This window comes from Suncus etruscus, chromosome 17 (genome assembly GCF_024139225.1).
Source record: "Suncus etruscus isolate mSunEtr1 chromosome 17, mSunEtr1.pri.cur, whole genome shotgun sequence".
Classification (NCBI taxonomy): Eukaryota; Metazoa; Chordata; class Mammalia; order Eulipotyphla; family Soricidae; genus Suncus; species Suncus etruscus.
In genome coordinates, this window is record NC_064864.1 from 72,544,525 (window position 1) to 72,562,476 (window position 17,952).

Below are 17,952 nucleotides of genomic sequence, written 5' to 3' on the forward strand. Positions count from 1 at the left end.
ACAACGCCAGACAACAGCAAGCATAGAGAATGAAGATGGCAGCTCTGATATCCCAGAGAATACCAATCACATAGATAACATGTCAGACAAGGAGTTTAGAGTATTAATATGGAGGATGTTCATAGAACTCAGAGAAAGAATTGATCAAGCTGAAGAGAACACAATTAAAAAAACTCCAAGCTGAAATAATAGGACTGAAAAACTCAGTAGATAAAATAAAAAACTCAATGCAAAGCCTCACAAACAGTGTAACAGATGCCGAGAACAGACTCAGCATGCTGGAAGATGAGATGCAGAACAACTCAATATAGCAGAAGAAATTGGAAAAGAACCTTAAAGCAAATGATCAAACCCTGAAAAAAAATACTCAAGGATGTGAACAGATGAAAATAGAAATCTTTGACAAATTCAACAGAAACATCATAAGAATCATTGGAGTCCCAGAGACCGAGGAAGAAAATCCCCATGAAGAATCAATAGTCAAAGACATCATTACAGAGAAACTTCCATGTGGCATGCAACCATATTCTGTATGCCCAAATACTACCAGCTAGAAGAGACCTCAGGAAAAGCACCCTAAGACACATCCAAGTCACAGTGACAAATCCCACAGATAAAGATACAATTCTGAAAGCTGCATGATCGAAAAGAGAAATTGCATTCAAAGGATCATCCTTCAGATTTATAGCAGACATGTCACAAGAAACTCTCAAGGCCAGAAGACAGTGGTGGGATATTGTGACAAGACTGAGTGAAATGGATGCTTCACCTAGAATACTTTACCCAGCCCAACTCATGTTCAGGTTTGAAGGAAGAATTCATAGCTTCACAGATAAGCAACAGCTCAGAAACTTTACAGATGCAAGACCAGCCTTAAAAGAAACGCTGAAGGGCCCGGAGAGATAGCACAGTGGCGTTTGCCTTGCAAGCAGCCGATCCAGGACCAAAGGTGGTTGGTTCGAATCCCGGTGTCCCATATGGTCCCCCGTGCCTGCCAGGAGCTATTTCTGAGCAGACAGCCAGGAGTAACCCCTGAGCACAGCCGGGTGTGACGCAAAAACCAAAAAAAAAAAAAAAAAAAAAAGAAACGCTGAAAAGTTTATTTTAAAACAAGACAGACCAATAGAAACACCAAATTTATACACAAGGATGACACCGAACCCCATAACTATCATCTCCCTCAATGTCAATGGTCTAAATGCACCAGAGAGAGACACAGAGTGGCAAAATGAATCAAAAAGATGAATCCAACCTTCTGCTGCCTACAAGAAACACACCTAAATAGTCAGAACAAACATAGACACAAAATCAAAGGCTGCAGGAAAATCATCCAAGAAAACAACACCCTTGAAAAAGCTGGAGAGTTGGGGCCGGGTAGGTGGCGCTGGAGGTAAGGTGTCTGCCTTGCAAGCGCTAGCCAAGGAAGGACCGCGGTTCGATCCCCCGGCGTCCCATATGGTCCCCCCAAGCCAGGGGCGATTTCTGAGCACATAGCCAGGAGTAACCCCTGAGCGTCAAACGGGTGTGGCCCAAAAAACCAAAAAAAAAAAAAAAAAAAAAAAAAAAAAAAAAAAAAAAGAAAAAGCTGGAGTGGCTATATTAATATCAGATGACACAAATTTTAGACTCAGGAAAGTTGTAAGGGACAAAAATGGATACTTTGTACTAATCAAGGGATATGTGCAACAGGAAGAAATCAGACAATTTAACATCTACACACCCAATGAGAGACCAGAAAAATATCTCATACAATTATTGACAAATTTGAAAGAGGATATCAATAATAACACAATAATTGTGGGAGACCTCAACACAGCCCTGTCAACACTTGATAGGTCAACCAGACCGAAACCAAAAAAAACATATACTAGCCTTGAAAAGAGAAATGAAAGAGGCCTAATATATATATATATATATATATATATATATATATATATATATATATATATATATATATATATATAAAACACTTCATCCCCAGAAACCTGGATACATGTTCTTCTCCAATGTACATGGATCATTCTCCAGGATAGACCACATGCTGGTACATAAAACATACCTCCATAAAATCAAGAGGATAGAAATTTTGCAGGCTACCTTCGCTGACCACAAGGCTCTGAAATTAGATGTGAACTATAAAGGGACACAGAAGAAAAACTTTAACACCTGGAAATTAAACAACCTACTACTGAACAACCAGTGGGTCCGAGATGAAATCAAAGAGGAAATCAAAACTTTTCTGGAAACAAATGACAATAAAGACAGAAACTAACAGAATCTATAGGACATGACAAAAGTGGTCCTGAGAGGAAAATCTATAGCTTTGCAGGCACACATCAGGAAGGAAGAAGGGGCATACCTAAATAGCCTAATAGCGCAGCTTATAAAATTAGAAAATGATTAACAAAAGGACCCAAAAGTAGGGAGACAGAAGGAAATAACAAAGCTTAGAGCAGAAACCAATGAAATGGAAACTCAAAAAACAATCTGAAAGATCAACAAAAGCAGAAGTTGGTTCTTTGAAAAAATAAACAAGATTGATAGACCATTGGCAAAACTCACAAAGAGAGAAACTTGAAACCTGTATCAGAAATGAAGAGGGGAAGATCACTACAGATATTGCAGAGATTCAAAGGGTAATCAGACTACTTTGAGAAACTCTATGCCACCAAATATGAAAACTTGGAAGAAATGGATAAATTCTTGGACTCACATAACCTTCCACTGTTGAATAAGGAGGACGTAGCATATCTAAACACACCCATCACTATTGAGGAAATTAAAATGGCAATCAAAGGTCGGCCTAAAAACAAAAGCCCAGGCCCAGATGGTTTCATTAATGAATTCTTTAAAACCTTTCAAGAGGAACTACTACCAATCCTGGCCAGGCTCTTTCATGAAATTGAAAAAATGGGAACACTTCCAAATAGCTTTTATGAACCCAACATCACCTTGATACCAAAACCAGACAGAGATACTGCCAAAAAGAAAATTATAGACCAATATCCCTCATGAACACAAATGCAAAGATCCTCAACAAAATCCTAGCAAATAGGATCTAATGCCTCATCAAGAAGATCATTCACAAAAAAAAAAAAAAAAGAAGATCATTCACTACAATCAAGTAGGTTTCATCCCAGGAATGCAAGGGTGGTTTAACGTTCGTAAATCTATCAATATAATACACAACATCAATAACAAGAAAAATAAAAATCACATGGTCATATCAATAGATGCATAGAAAGCATTTTATAAGGTCCAACACTCATTCTTGATTAAAAAAAAACACTCAGCAAAATGGGAATGAAAGGAACCTTTCTCAATATGCTTAAGGCCATCTACCACAAGCCAATGGCAAATATTATTCTCAATGTAAAAATAAAAAGCCTTTCCTCTAAATTCTGGTATAAGACAAGGCTGTTCTCTCTCACCACTCTTATTCAACATAGTACTGGAAGTACTTGCTATAGCAATTAGGCAAGAAAAAGATATCAAGTAAATCCAGATAGGAAAGGAAGAAGTCAAGCTCTCACTGTTTGCACATGACGTGATACTCTACTTAGAAAACCCTAAAGACTCTACCAAAAAGCTTCTAGAAACAATAGATTTATATAGCAATGTGGCAAGCTACAAAATTAACACACAAAAATCAATGACCTTTTTATATATCAATAATGATAGGGAAGAAATGGACATTAAGAAAATGACCCCAATCACATTAGTGCCACACAAACTCAAATATCTTGGAGTCAACTTGACTAAAGACATGAAGGACCTAAACAAAGAAAACTATAAAAACACTGCTCCAGGGCCCGGAGAGATAGCACAGCAGTGTTTGCCTTGCAAGCAACCGATCCAGGACCAAAGGTGATTGGTTCGAATCCTGGTGTCCCATATGGTCCCCCATGCCTGCCAGGAGCTATTTCTGAGCAGACAGCCAGGAGTAACCCCTGAGCACCGCCGGGTGTGGCCCAAAAACAACAACAACAACAACAAAAAAAGCACTGCTCCAAGAAATAAGAGAAGACACACGGAAATGGGAACACATACCCTGCTCATGGATTGGCAGGATTAACATCATTAAAATGGCAATACTCCCCAAAGCATTGTACAGATTTAATGTGATCCCTCTAAAGATACCCATGACATTCTTCAAAGAAGTGGATCAAACATTTCTTAAATTCATTTGGAACAATAAACACCCTTGAATAGCTAAAACAATCCTTGGGAAAAGGAATATGGGAGGCATTATTTTCCATAATTTTAAACTGTATTATAAAGCAATAGTTATCAGCATGGTATTGGAATAAAGACAGACCCTCAGATCAGTGGAATAGGCTTGAGTACTCAGAGAATGCTCCCCAGACATACAATCACTTAATTTTTGATAATGGAACAAGAATTCCTAAATGGAGCAAGGAAAGCCTCGTCAACAAGTGGCATTGGCACAACTGGTTAGCCACTTGCAAAAGAGTGAACTCAGACCCCCAGCTAACACCATGTACGAAAGTAAAATCCAAATGGATAAAGACATTGATATCAGACCTGAAACCATAAGGCATATAGAACAACATGTAGGTAAAACACTCCATGACATTGAGTCTAAGGGCATCTTTAAGGAGGAAACAGTACTCTCCAAACAAGTGGAAGCAGAGATAAACAGATGGGAATATATTAAGCTGAGAAGCTTCTGTACTTCAAAGAAAATAGTGCCCAGGATTCAAGAGCCACTCACTGAATAAGAGAAACTATTCGGGGCCGGAGAGATAGCATGGAGGTAAGGCGTTTGCCTTTCATGCAGGAGGTCATCGGTTCGAATCCCGGCGCCCCATATGGTCCCCTGTGCCTGCCAGGAGCAATTTCTGAGCCTGGAGCCAGGAATAACCCCTGAGCACTGCCAGGTGTGACCCAAAAACCAAAAAAAGAGAAACTATTCACCCAATACCCATCAGATAAGGGGCTAATATCCAAAATATACAAGGCACTGACAGAGCTTTACAAGAAAAAAGGCATCTAACCCCATCAAAAAATGGGGAGAAGAAATAAACAGACACTTTGTCAAAGAAAAAATACAAATGGAAAAAAGGCACATGAAAAAATGCTCCACATCATTAATCATCAGGGAGATGCAAATCAAAACAACTATGAAGTACCATCTCACACCACAGAAATTGGCACGCATCACAAAGAATGGCAATGAGCAAAGGAACTCTTATTCGCTGCTGGTGGGAATGCCGTCCAGTCCAATCTCTATGGAAAGCAATATGGAGATTCCTCCAAAAACTGGAAATTGGACTCCCATATGATCCAGCTATACCACTCTTGGGACATACCCTAGGAACATAAAAATACAATACAAGGGCCCAGAGAGATAGCACAGCGGCGTTTGCCTTGCAAGCAGCTGATCCAGGACCAAAGGTGGCTGGTTTGAATCCCGGTGTCCCATATGGTCCCCCGTGCCTGCCAGGAGCTATTTCTGAGCAGACAGCCAGGAGTAACCCCTGAGCACCACCGGGTGTGACCCAAAAACCAAAAACAAAAACAAAAACAAAAAAATACAATACAAAAACCCTTCCTCACACCTATATTCGTTGCAGCACTATTTACAATAGCCAGACTCTGGAAACAACCAAGATGCCCTTCAACAGATAAATTGCTAAAGAAACTGTGGTACATATACACAATGAAATATTATGCAGCCATCAGGAGAGATGAAGTCATGAAATTTTCCTATACATGGATGTAACTGGAATCTATTGTGCTGAGTAAAATAAGTCACAGGGCGGGGGACGCAGAATAGTCTCACTTACCTATGGGTTTTAAGAAAAATAAAATACATTTTTGCAGTAATTCTCAGATAGAAAAGAGAGGAGGGCTTTAAGATCCAGCTCACTACATGAAGCTCACCACGAAGAGCGATGGGTGTTGTTAGAGAAATAACTACATTGAGAACTATCATAACAATGTGAATTAACGAGGGAAGTAGAAGCCTGTCTAGAGTACAGGCGGGGTTGGGTGGGGAGGAGGGAGATCTGGGGCATTGGTGATGGGAATGTTAAAAAGAAAAAAAAAAAAGAAATTGGGTGGTGTATCATGCAGTCAGGCATGCCAACGACTGTACTCTGGAGGTAGTGCTCATGATTGGAGATGACTCATATGATCTGAGAGGGGAAAAATAACTAACTTGGTCTCAAGTTTTTGGCAAAGATGAAGACAAGATTGAACTGTTTGTACTGAACCCAATTGAATAGAAAAGGAAAGGCATAACAAATAAAATTGCATGTTGCTAAAGTAACTCTATATACTTTATGTCAGCTTTCTTATCATGCCTTGAATTATTTAGGTAAACCTCATTTTAATTCAAAAGGGACATTTGACAAATTTTATATATTGGTTTGGAAGATGTGTTGCTTTGGTTAAATGGATAAGTGCTACTTACATCATCTCTTTGCTATATTCATGCACCACTTTTATCTCTCCTTCATGTCATCTTTTAGCTATTTCTATCTCCCCATCTGTGTTTATTCTGTCTAGTAATCTATTTACTGATAATTCATTCTTATTTGTTCTTCTATCATTTATCATTCTTATTATCCATTATCCACTTTTTCTTATAATTATTTTCTATTCAAATATCATCCATCTACCCATCATCTCTACCCAACATTATTTCTCTACTATCATTCTATCTAAATATTAATGTGTCTGCCTGCCTTCCATTTACCACAAAATATCATCATCTAGTCTTTGCATCTCGCTTTCTCTTTAGAGCTCCACTAGTCCAGGCTCTTGCTCAAACCACTTGTTCCTGGTTGCACTATCTTTTCCTTGTTGGAGTCTCTGTAAATGATGCTGGTGAAGTCAGATCCTGATATAGAAGAGGCCAGATCCCTGGTGAGAAGAGTACTCTCAAAGAAGCATTCACCAGCCACTTCAGGAGAGTAGGTCAGTTTATTGTAGGTAGTAAATGGATATTTATATTGGGGGAGAGTAAGGTGTGAACTCTGTATAAGCCAATAAGAATGTGAGAGGAGATTAAAACATGGTGTGTGCTTCTGTATGTAGGAAACAGGGTAAAGGGACTAGGGAAAGCAGCATGTGTGCCCTGGGTGTTAAAACAGGTTATGTGCTTAAGGTGACTAGCTACAACTCTCCTTAGAGACATTTAATGATTTTTGTAGGCATATCTGCTACATTGCTTACTGAAGCTCCCACTAGGGTGGCATCAGTGACCACTGATGCCTCAGCAGGAGTGTGACACCCCTTTGGTTCCTGAGGTGATTGCTATGTCTGTGATAGGTGTCACTAGTCCTGCCCTATTATATGTGGCCCAGCACTGAGACTAGGAACCTTGACACTCCATGTTCAGCTCTTCTGCCATTGGCCCTATCCAATTTCCAGAACAAACTCAGCAAGAAGAGAACCTGGTTTGGGTCCAACCCTGGTTCCCACCATCCCCACAAACAAGTTGGCATGAAAGGCTATGGGCAGCTACTTCTACCATGGAAACAGGCTTATCAAGGCCTGATTCATGGGACTTATGTACTACTCACCATCACTCTGGAAACAGATGTTCCTGTGGGCAGGAAGGTGGGGCCTGCATAGACCCTCGGGGTAGAGGGTGAGGGCAGTTTTGGGCATTGAAGTGGCTATCACAGTTGTTGCAGAAACCCAAGCCAGCTATTCACAGTGAAAGAGGAAGTAGGAACTTTCAGTTCAAGAGGTCATGAGAGCTGCAGAGGCCCCAGGACTCAGAGGCACTGGGCTGTAGAGGCATAAGGGCCATGACTGGGATGGTGATCATATGAGGGGGCTTTTATGTGAGGTGGCACTCATGATTCCAGGGGAGACTGTGGATGAGCCCCTCCTAGAAGCCTTATCTGATGGTTACTCTCAGTTGGGGAATTCTGGCCTCAGCTGGACTCCCCAATGGGATTTGGAGATGGGCCTGGCCTGTTCCAAGTCTGCTCTGCCCTCCTTCTCCATTGGCAAGGCCTGCTTTCTCACCAGGGTTTCCTGTTTGTGGGGCACATCTGTGCTTCTGTTCTCCCACCAGGCAGTGTGTAAGAAGGGCAGGTCCCTGGCTGGGTCCCAGCACTATCCATGGGTTGAGAGGCCCACACTTCCCCTGGATGAGGCCCTGGCTAGGGCATGACACTTTCTCCCAACTGGACTGGCTCAGGACCTGTATATAGCACAGTGACTATGGGTGGAGGGGAAGGTGCAGAATAGAGCAAATTATGACTGTCATCAACCTGGTGATTGGAGGAGCAGAGGCCCCAGGGAGCCCAGCAGAGGGCCAGGTTCGGCTGTCTCCATGATGCTAGCACAGATTCTGTGCCCTGTAGCTTGCAGCCAACACTCTGCAGGCAGAGAGACTGCCAGTTCATAGTGACCAACCCCTAAAGATGTGGAGCTTCAGCCTGCAAGAAGCACCTGGGCACTAAGGAGACTGCGAGGACACAGACAAGTAGATGACTGTTCCTGAGGGACACCTGGTCACTAAAAGCCCCAGGAGGACACAGACAGGCTTCCAGGAAGATGAGTGGCTGGCAGAAAGGGGTCTGGAGCAGTACATGAAGGGCCTTCAGGCAGCAAAACCTGTATCTGAGGTGGGGGGGGTGTGGAAGGCAGGAGGTGAGAGGTTGCAGAAAGCAGGTGGGGAAAACCATGGTGAGCTGGGGGACATTCAAAGAATACAGAGAAGGTGAAAGGTAGGTGTGTCTTTCCCAAGTTCTGGGGAGCAGAGTCCAGCACTTGTGGGGTACTGAGGCAATGAGATATATGTCTCTGTGACAGAAATGGTCCCTCATTGCAGAGCTGGTCACTCTAGACCCTCCTAGAACATGTCCAAGACAAGGCCAGGAGGACTCGGGCAGGCACAGACAACATCAGACTACAAGAAACTACATACTAGTCACAATGACAAATCCCACAGATAGCGATAGAATACTGAAAGCAGCAAGATCAAAAAGGGAAATTACATTCAAAGGAGAATTATTGTATCTGATGATGAATCTGACTTTGAAGCATTTTAAATAAATATTGTTACCGGTAATTTTATTTCGACATTGTGTTTATACCAGCTTACATTGTTAATAAGTAATTTTTATCATGGCTGCACATGTTCAACAACATTTTTGTCAATTACAATGCTTGGTGTGAAACAAAATTTCATACCAATTTTTAATTGAAAATTAGTATACATGGGTGCACTTTATACTCGAATAAATACAGTATTTCCACATGGTCAGAATCTATAAATCCCAGGTGAATTATTATGCCTTTGAACATTAAACTGCTTTTTCCTTAAGTAATCCCACAGTCTCTTGAGGGACTGACCCTTTTATGCCAGATCTAAACTTATAAGGGCATTGAGCTGGAAGAATGGTCAAGTCCTCCAGGCAAGGAATATCAAAACTGCAGCTTCCTTAAGTGTCAGGCTTTAACTAGCTTAAACTGCAGGATATTCTCTTGGTCTGGGCTAAGAAGCTGAACTATTTATAAAAAGGTTCCCTGATATTGAGGGCCCAGGAACTGACCCAGTCCCAGTTTCCCAAAACAGGTTGATTATCTTGGTTTCAAAGGAGAGTGTTCTTGAGTGGGAACAAAAAGAGATTGTAATCTGCATTGTATTCTTAAATGCCCCATATTGTCGCATGTAAAGTATATGTCCTGGCCTCATGAGATAGGCTTTGGGTCCTTTCCCTGGTTTCTGGAGAGATTGTAAGGTACTGAATGACAGTCTCTTGCCCAATGAAATTCCTTCCTACACCTTGAGCAAGGACCAGGTGATTTTCTTGGGTGAAAGCCATTGATCTGATTTCCTGGAATTTACCTCTGAATAGAATTTGCTGTTAGAGGTGCAATAGTGAGGAGTGAAGAGGGTAATTGTAAGCCCCATCATTTCTACCAGCAAGTAGAAATCTCTCTCCCTAATTGGGCATAAAATAGCCTGGGGGCCAGTGAGCTGGCGCTAGAACGCCTTGGAAGTGCTGGCCAAGGAAAGACCGATGTTCGATCCCCCAGCGTCCCATATGGTCCGCCCAACCCAGGGGCAATTTCTGAGTACTTAGCCAGGAGTAACCCCTGAGCATCAAATGGGTGTGCCCCCCCCAAAAAAAAAGAGAGCCTGGCAATATTCATTGGCATTGTCAAAGTCGAAGATTTTTGTCAAGAGATTTTGAATTTCAGTATTTTTAAATTTTCTGTCAATTTTTCCACAAATTCTGTATATGGCTCTGTAGCTTCCTGAATAATCTTTGTATACCCTTGAATGTGGTATTGGAGTCTATTTTTCCCAAGTCTTCAATGCAAGTTCCCTACAAGTTTTAAAACATCATGAGATAGTCTTGCCTGCCTATTTACTTCTTTCCTACTTTCCTTCTCCTATAAGAATTTTATTAAGATAATGTGACTCCTGCAACCCTTATTCCAGAGTGATCTATGCTATTAATTTACTCTTAGAATTTTTCACAAATCACATTTTCCATTGTAACTATTGAGAAGCACTCAAACAGGACTTTGCTACAATGTTAAATTACTGGTGTATCCAACACTCACCATCATTTCAGGTACCAAGGTATTCAACACAAAACGGATAAATAGGACCATACTCTGAGCACACTTTCTTAAATCTACTGAGGTAATCCATGTTCAAACCTTCATAGTTTGAAATTTGATTATTTTCCTGATGGGGAGACTTTATTTCTGATACTGTGTTATTACTAATATTCCTAAGAACTCTCCCTTGTGTGGAGGTAGATTAATTTCACACTCTCTAAAAGGCTGAAGTCGAGAGATGGTGGGTGAGAATCTTACAGATCTGCCTTCTGATTGGGCCATTTCAATATCATTTTATTTGATCTGTAAACCAATATCCTTGAGATAAAATGCTAAAGGCTCTATTGGTCTTGCTCCAGTATGGGGAGGTAGAACACCAACCTCAGTGCTTTGGACTTGACTACGTGTGATTACTGGAAATGCTTCTCTGTTCTTTGGCTTTACAGGTCTTTCAGAACTATTAGAAAGAACTTCAGAAACTTTTAAAACAAGGCTAGAATAATCATCCCATGCCTCGGCAAATTTTAATGAGAGGTTAGATAATTCGACCCATATCTTTTAATTCTCCTAATCCATACAAAATGAAAAAAATAAATAAAGGAAAGCCACCACTAATGCAGTTTTCATGAGGATCCTTCAACCAAAGCCCAAGCAAATAACATCACATTGAACCAAAGAGTCATAAGCTTAAAAATCCAGATGGAGCTTTTTTCTGCTGAGCCTGCCTAGACACTCCAAGGACTATAACCTCTCTAGGACCCACACCCGGTAAGATGTCCCCACCCAACGCACGTGGGGCCAATTCCTGCCATGTGATTGGGTACCCAGAGACTTATAAAGTAAGGCAGCCATGCTCTCTGTCTCTTTTCTGCTGAGCCTGCCTAGACACTCCAAGGACTATAATCTCTCCAGGACCCACACCCAAAACGCAGCCGCTCCGCTTCACTCCGCGGCCACGCTTATCTTGTAACCCCTGAATTCCATTTCTGTACATTTTAAGAAGCAATCTACAGCCTTGCCAATGGAGTAATTTTGCAGTACACCCCCATATTTACAGAAATCAAGATGGCTCCTCTAATAATCTAAAAAGTAGGAAACAAATAGGTATCCTCTCAAATAAGAAGTTTAGAGTAGAATTATGGAAAAATGTTCAGGGAGCTCAAAAAAAGCATCAATAGACTTGACTGGAGCAAAATTAAGCATCAAGAAGATTTGTCAACTGAAATTAGAAATTTTTACACTGAACTAAGAGATCAGAAAAACTGAGCTTATGCAAGTGTTGCCTGGCAGGTTTGGGGAGATCCCATGCCAGAGCCTTTCTCCCTAGCCTGGGGAGTGCTGGGAGGTTTGGCAGGCCCCATAACCTACCCCCTTTTCTCCAGGCCCTACTTGGGTGCCAGCTCAGGTGGCCAGAAGTAGGTTAAGGTGGACTCTTAGTGGCCCTCAGGCTTCCCCCCTCCCTCTGTACTCCAGGGGGCAGGTGCACGGGGAGGAGGGCAGGCAGACATCTGGCTTCTGGTTTCCTCTTTGATTCTGGAGACTAGCTCTTGCCAGGTATGGGGTTTGGGGAGGCCCCATACCGGAGCCCTTCTCCCTGTCCTGGGGAGTGCTGGGAGGCTTGGCAGGCCCCCAGCCATCCTTGTCTTTTTCCCCTGACTCCAGGCCTTCCCTGGGTGCCAGCTCAGATGGCCAGAAGTGGGTTCAGGTGGACTCTTAGTGGTCCTCAGGCTTCCCCCCTCCCTCCGTACTCCAGGGGGGAGGTGCATGGGGAGGAGGGCGGGCAGACATCTGGCCTCCGGTTTCCTCTTTGATTCTGGAGACCAGCTCAGGCTTCCCCCCTACCTCTCCCTACACTAATGGAAATGTGCTTTGGGAGGAGGGTGGGCCGTTTTAGTACTGGTTTATGTTGGGACAGTCACTGGAATTTTTTCTCCTTGTTTTCCTATTGATAGTATTGTATGCATATATTTTATATATCCATAACATCCATCTTGTTTTGTGACCTTGCTACTACCCTACAAATCTCATTTCTAATATTTTACTGCCTCAGTCCCAACCTTTATTTACCCCCATCTTCCCATGTAGGTGCAGCTCATGACATGAAGCTCACCACATAGAGTGATAAGTGCAGTTAGAGAAATAACTACATTGAAAACTATCATAACAATGTGAATGAATGGGGGAAAAGAAAGCCTGTCTCGAGTTCAGGTGTGGGTGGGGTGGGGAGTAGGTAGATCCGGGAAATTGGTGGTGGGAATCCTGCACTGGTGAAGGGGGGTGTTCTTTACATGACTGTAATCATACAACTACAATTATATTTGTAATCATGGTGTTTAAATAAAGATAATTTAAAAAAAAATCCAGATGGAGGTGGCGCTAGAGGTAAGGCATCTGCCTTGCAAGCACTAGCCAAGGAAGGACCGAGGTTCGATCCCCTGGTGTCCCATATGGTCCACCCAAGCCAGGGACAATTTCTGAGCACTTAGCCAGGAGTAACCCCTGAGCATCAAATGGGTGTGGCCTGAAAAACCAAAAAAAAAATCCATATGGTGAAATTCACCTGAGAAGCGATGAAATTAACATTTCACCAGTTGGTGGCAGAGTCCCTGTTTGATTCCTTTATAGTTTTATCTCCCTGTTTGGGCGCCATCTATAAGCGGAGCCTCAGGCTCCAAAACAAAGATCTGGTGAGACATGTGTCTGGAAGCAAACATTGATGCAGAAAATAATCCAGACAATGAAAAGGTACAAAAACAGGTTCAGGAAATCTAACACTCAAGTCAGAAATCCATTCACACAAGCCTGCTCCTTAGAAAGAAAGCAGCTTAGTGGAGGAAGACCAAAGAAATGAGTGCCTGCACATCACAAAGAACGAGAACAATCAGTGCTGGCAGGGATGTGGAGAGAAAGGAACTCTTTTCCACTGCTGGTGGGAATGCCATCTAGTCCAACCTCTATGGAAAGCGATATGGAGATTCTTCCAAAAACTGGAAATTGAGCTCCCATTCAACCCACTCCTAGGGATATACCCTAGGAACACAAGAATACAATACAAAAATCCCTTCCTCACACCTATATTTATTGCAGCACTATTCACAATAGTCAGGCTCTGGAAACAACCAAGATGCCCTTCAACAGATCAATGGCCAAAGAAACTGTGGTACATATACACAATGGAATATTATGCAGCCATCAGGAGAGATGAAGTCATGAAATCTTCCTATACATGTATGTACATGGAATCTATCGTGCTGAGTGAAATAAGTCAGAGGGAGAGAGCTAGACGCAGAATGGTCTCACTCATCTATGGGTTTTAAAAAAAATAAAAATCATTTTTGCAACAATCCTCAGAGACAATGAGTCGAGGGCTGAAACTTCCAGCTTACTTCATGAAGCTCACCACAAAGAGTGGTGAGTGCAATTATAGAAATAACTACACTGAGAAATACCATAACCATATGAATGAATGAGGGAACTGGAAAGCCTGTCTAGAGTACAGGTGGGGGTGGGGTGGGATGGAGGGAGATTTGGGACATTGGTGGTGGGAATGTTGCACTGGTGAAGGGGGGTGTTCTTTACATAACTGAAACCTAATCACAATCATATTTGTAATCAAGATGTTTAAATAAATATATTATAAAAAAAGATTATTTTAAAAAAAAAGCGTGACAGATGGAAAATCAAAACCAACATATAAAAATATAAAAATATAAAGAAACTATGTATATTCAGAGAGGAACTGTTCAAAAAATATATGAATAGAGTTTTTTTAAGGAGCTAGGTAACCAAAAATAAAGGAGCTAGGTATTCTAAATGTGAACAAATTTTGGAAATCTAGCTTTGAAACATGAGTATTTTAGATGGAAGGAAGCAAGTCAATGAAAAAATGTTGTATTGAGAAATGTAAGTAAATTTCAGATCAACTTTGTTAATAAACTGCATTCAAAAATGAAAAAAAGGAAATGTAAAAGTCACTAAACTTCCTGAAATCAACTGTCATGCTGTGTTCTGTAAATTTTCCATTTGTACTGGAACTGCTGAATTTGGGATCGGGCTCTCAACCTCTAGCCATATGGCCATGCTGGGTGCCCAGGCATATATGCTTGAACAATAAACCCCTTGCTTTTGCATGAAAAAAAAAAAAAAGAAATGAGTGCCTGCTTTCCTCAAACCCATGCTTTTATTCACAAGAACCAGGCCACACCCTAAAGTGGGAGAGGAATACCAAGTAGGGAATAATCCAATAATTCCATCACCAGATCACACCCTAGGGTGGAGTATGATTATTGATTAGAATGGGACCAATAATTCAACATATATGCTAACAATGAAAGAGAAGAGAAAGAAGCTCTTTTTTCCTCTCCCCCAAAGAAGTTCTTTCAAATCCATTCACAATTGTCTACCAAAATACCAAGTGCCTAGAAATAAATTGAACAAAAAAAATGCAGAAAACTATAAATCACTATTAAAAGAAGTAAAATAGCCAGAGTTTTGGGTCTGGGCAGGCAGTGAAATTTCAGCTCCAGTGAGCTGCCAGTGAGTCCCATGCCCTACCCCTTCCCCAAAGTGGAGGTCAGGCCTGGCACAGAAGGTGAGCAAAGTTGCAGAATTTAAAGACCCTTTTCATTCTTTCACTCTATTGATTGATGGGAGGCATTATGGCCTCCAAGGACAAAGACTCACGCTAAATCCATCCTCAGTTTGATGAATTCCCTCTGAAAGAGCAATACCCTCTGTGACATGACATTGAGAGTGGAGCAGAAAGACTTTCCCACTCACCTTATTGTGCTGTGCAGAATTTAAGGACTCCTTTCATTCTTTCACTCTATTGCTTGGTGGGAGGCATTATGGCCTGCAAGGGCAGAGACTCATGGTAAATCTATCCTCAGTTCAATGAATTTCTTCCAGAAGAGTAATACCCTCTGTGACGTGAGATTGAGTGGAGCAGACAGACTTTCCCACTTACCTTATTGTGCTGGCTGCCTGTAGCAATATGCCTGTGCTATATTCACCAGTGAGCTTTCAGAGAAGGGGAAACCTAACATTGATATCCACGGTTTAACTGCTTCCTCCATGGAAATCCTGCTGGACTTTGTGTACACAGATATACAATACATGTGAGGGAGGACTATGTACAAGAATTTCTCCCTGCAGCCTGTCTGCTTCAGCTGAAAAGTATAAAGCATGCTTGCTGTAAGTTCTTGGAAAGCCAGTTTAATCCTTCTAATCGTCTGGGCATTTGCAATATTGCTGAGACACAATTGTGTTGATCTCATGCAAGTAACAGAAGTGTTCAGTTAGAAGCATTTTCCAGAAGTGATACAGCATGAATAATTCATTCTTCTGAGTCAAGGTAAGGTGTAAAAACTGATCAAGTGTCGGAGAGATAGCACAGCGGCATTTGCCTTGCAAGCAGCCGATCCAGGACCAAAGGTGGTTGGTTCGAATCCCGGTGTCCCATATGGTTCGTGCCTGCCAGGAGCTATTTCTGAGCAGACAGCCAGGAGTAACCCCTGAGCACCGCCGGGTGTGACCCAAAAACCAAAAGAAAAAAACAAAAACAAAAAAAAAACTGATCAAGTGTGATGATATTTGGATAGATTCTGAGGAGCCAACCTTCGAGACTGTCATTAACTGAGTAAAGCATGCCAAGAAGGAGCGAGAATCCCTGCCTGACTTGCTCCAATATGTGTGGATGTCCCTGATCACTTCTAGGTACATCACGAATGTCATAGATGCTGAGCCTTTTATCCACTGTAGCTTGCAGTGCAGAGAGTTAGTGGATGAATCAAAGAAGTTTCATCTGAGGTCTTGAGTTTTGAAATCAGATGCAGGGCCCAAGGACCTGGGCTTATCTTGGAGCCAATGAGGTACTTCTGGTGGTTGGAGGCTTTGGAAGCCAGCAATCCCCCAATTTATGTGGTAGACAAATATGCCCCAAGACACAGGAGTAGAATTTTTTGCCAACCATCATTTGCAAGAGATGTTATGTGGCTTATGTGTCCCTGCAAGACCTAATCTATATAATTGGTGGTTATGATGGCTGTTCCCACCTCAGTTCAGTTGAATGTCTTGACTACACAGCAGATGAGGATGATTTTGGCATCCTGTGGTCCCCATTAATGTGCAGCGAGGCCTTGCTGGAGATACCACCATAGAGGATATAATCTATGTCTCTAGGGGATTTGATGAAAGCAGGCATTAGACCAGTATGAAGCACTGTGACCCAACTATTGACCAGTGGAGCATGCTGGGAGACATGCAGACAGCCAGGGAAGGTGCTGAACTCATAGTAGCTAGTGGTGTCATCTACTGTCTAGTTATTTGCTCTGGACACAGGGAGAGACAACACGTTGGGGAGGGCTTCTTCCAGAATTGTTTTTAAGCCTAAAATCTTGATCTGTCCCAGAACAATTTCCACTAACTGGGTTTATCTTTTTGTAGCAGTGGAAATAGAAAATCAGATTTCTCTTCAAGGTACTAGAATTCTTGTGGGGGGACTGGAGCTAATTAGTTGATGTACTCAACACAAGACAGACAGACTAATTGGCAAGAGTGTCTCCATTGTTTCCAAAGTAATCTTCGCCTTGTCTTTCAGGAGGATATGATGGCTTGAATATCTTAAATTCAGTTGATAAACATGATCAACACACCAGACACTGAATTAATGTTACACCAGTGGCCAGCAAATGTTCATGTTTTGGAGTAGCCCTGCTCTATGAGCACCACCTCCTTGGGCCATGAAAGTGCAGGGCCAGGTCAAGGGTCATCCAGAGCATCAGGGCATCAATGTCACACAGGGCTGGTCTGACCTGGGTTAGCAAGTCAAACCTGATCACACAGAACCTATCCATACAGTATCTACACAGCTACACCACGCCTGTCTATACAGCATCTGCACGGTTACACAGAGCCACAGACCAGTTGTACTTGCTTGAGCGCAGTGACACCACCTTCATGCCACAGTGCTCAAGTATTCCCTTGCCATCACCAGAGGCTATGCCTGCTGCCAGCACCCTCCTCCTGCACCCACAGCCACACCATGTGGGACCCTTGACACCCCATTGTGGGTGACAGATCAACACAAGCACAGGAACAGACAAGGACAGACACAAGATGGAATCAAAGAGGACCAGAGGGGACATGTAGACAGGGAGGACACAGAGAACAGGGACAGAGATGGCAGAAACAGGGTGTGACAGGGACAGAGGGCGGAGGAAAGGACATGAAAAGTGACAGAGATAGAAAGGGGAAGAATGGGAAACAGAGACCGAGAAATATAGAGAAAGAGCCATGGGGGGAGAGATAGATGGGGAGATAGATAGGGACAGGCAGAGAAACACGGTGGAGAGGAGCACGCAGGAACACGCATGTATCAGGTGCCTGGAG

At 42.3% G+C, this 17,952-nt stretch overlaps 1 pseudogene; it reads left to right on the plus strand.

Annotated features, from left to right (window-relative positions):
- LOC126033497 (kelch-like protein 12) overlaps positions 1-17,307 on the plus strand; it is a 35,911-nt pseudogene extending 18,604 nt beyond the window's left edge.
- Positions 17,308-17,952: the final 645 nt, after the last annotated feature.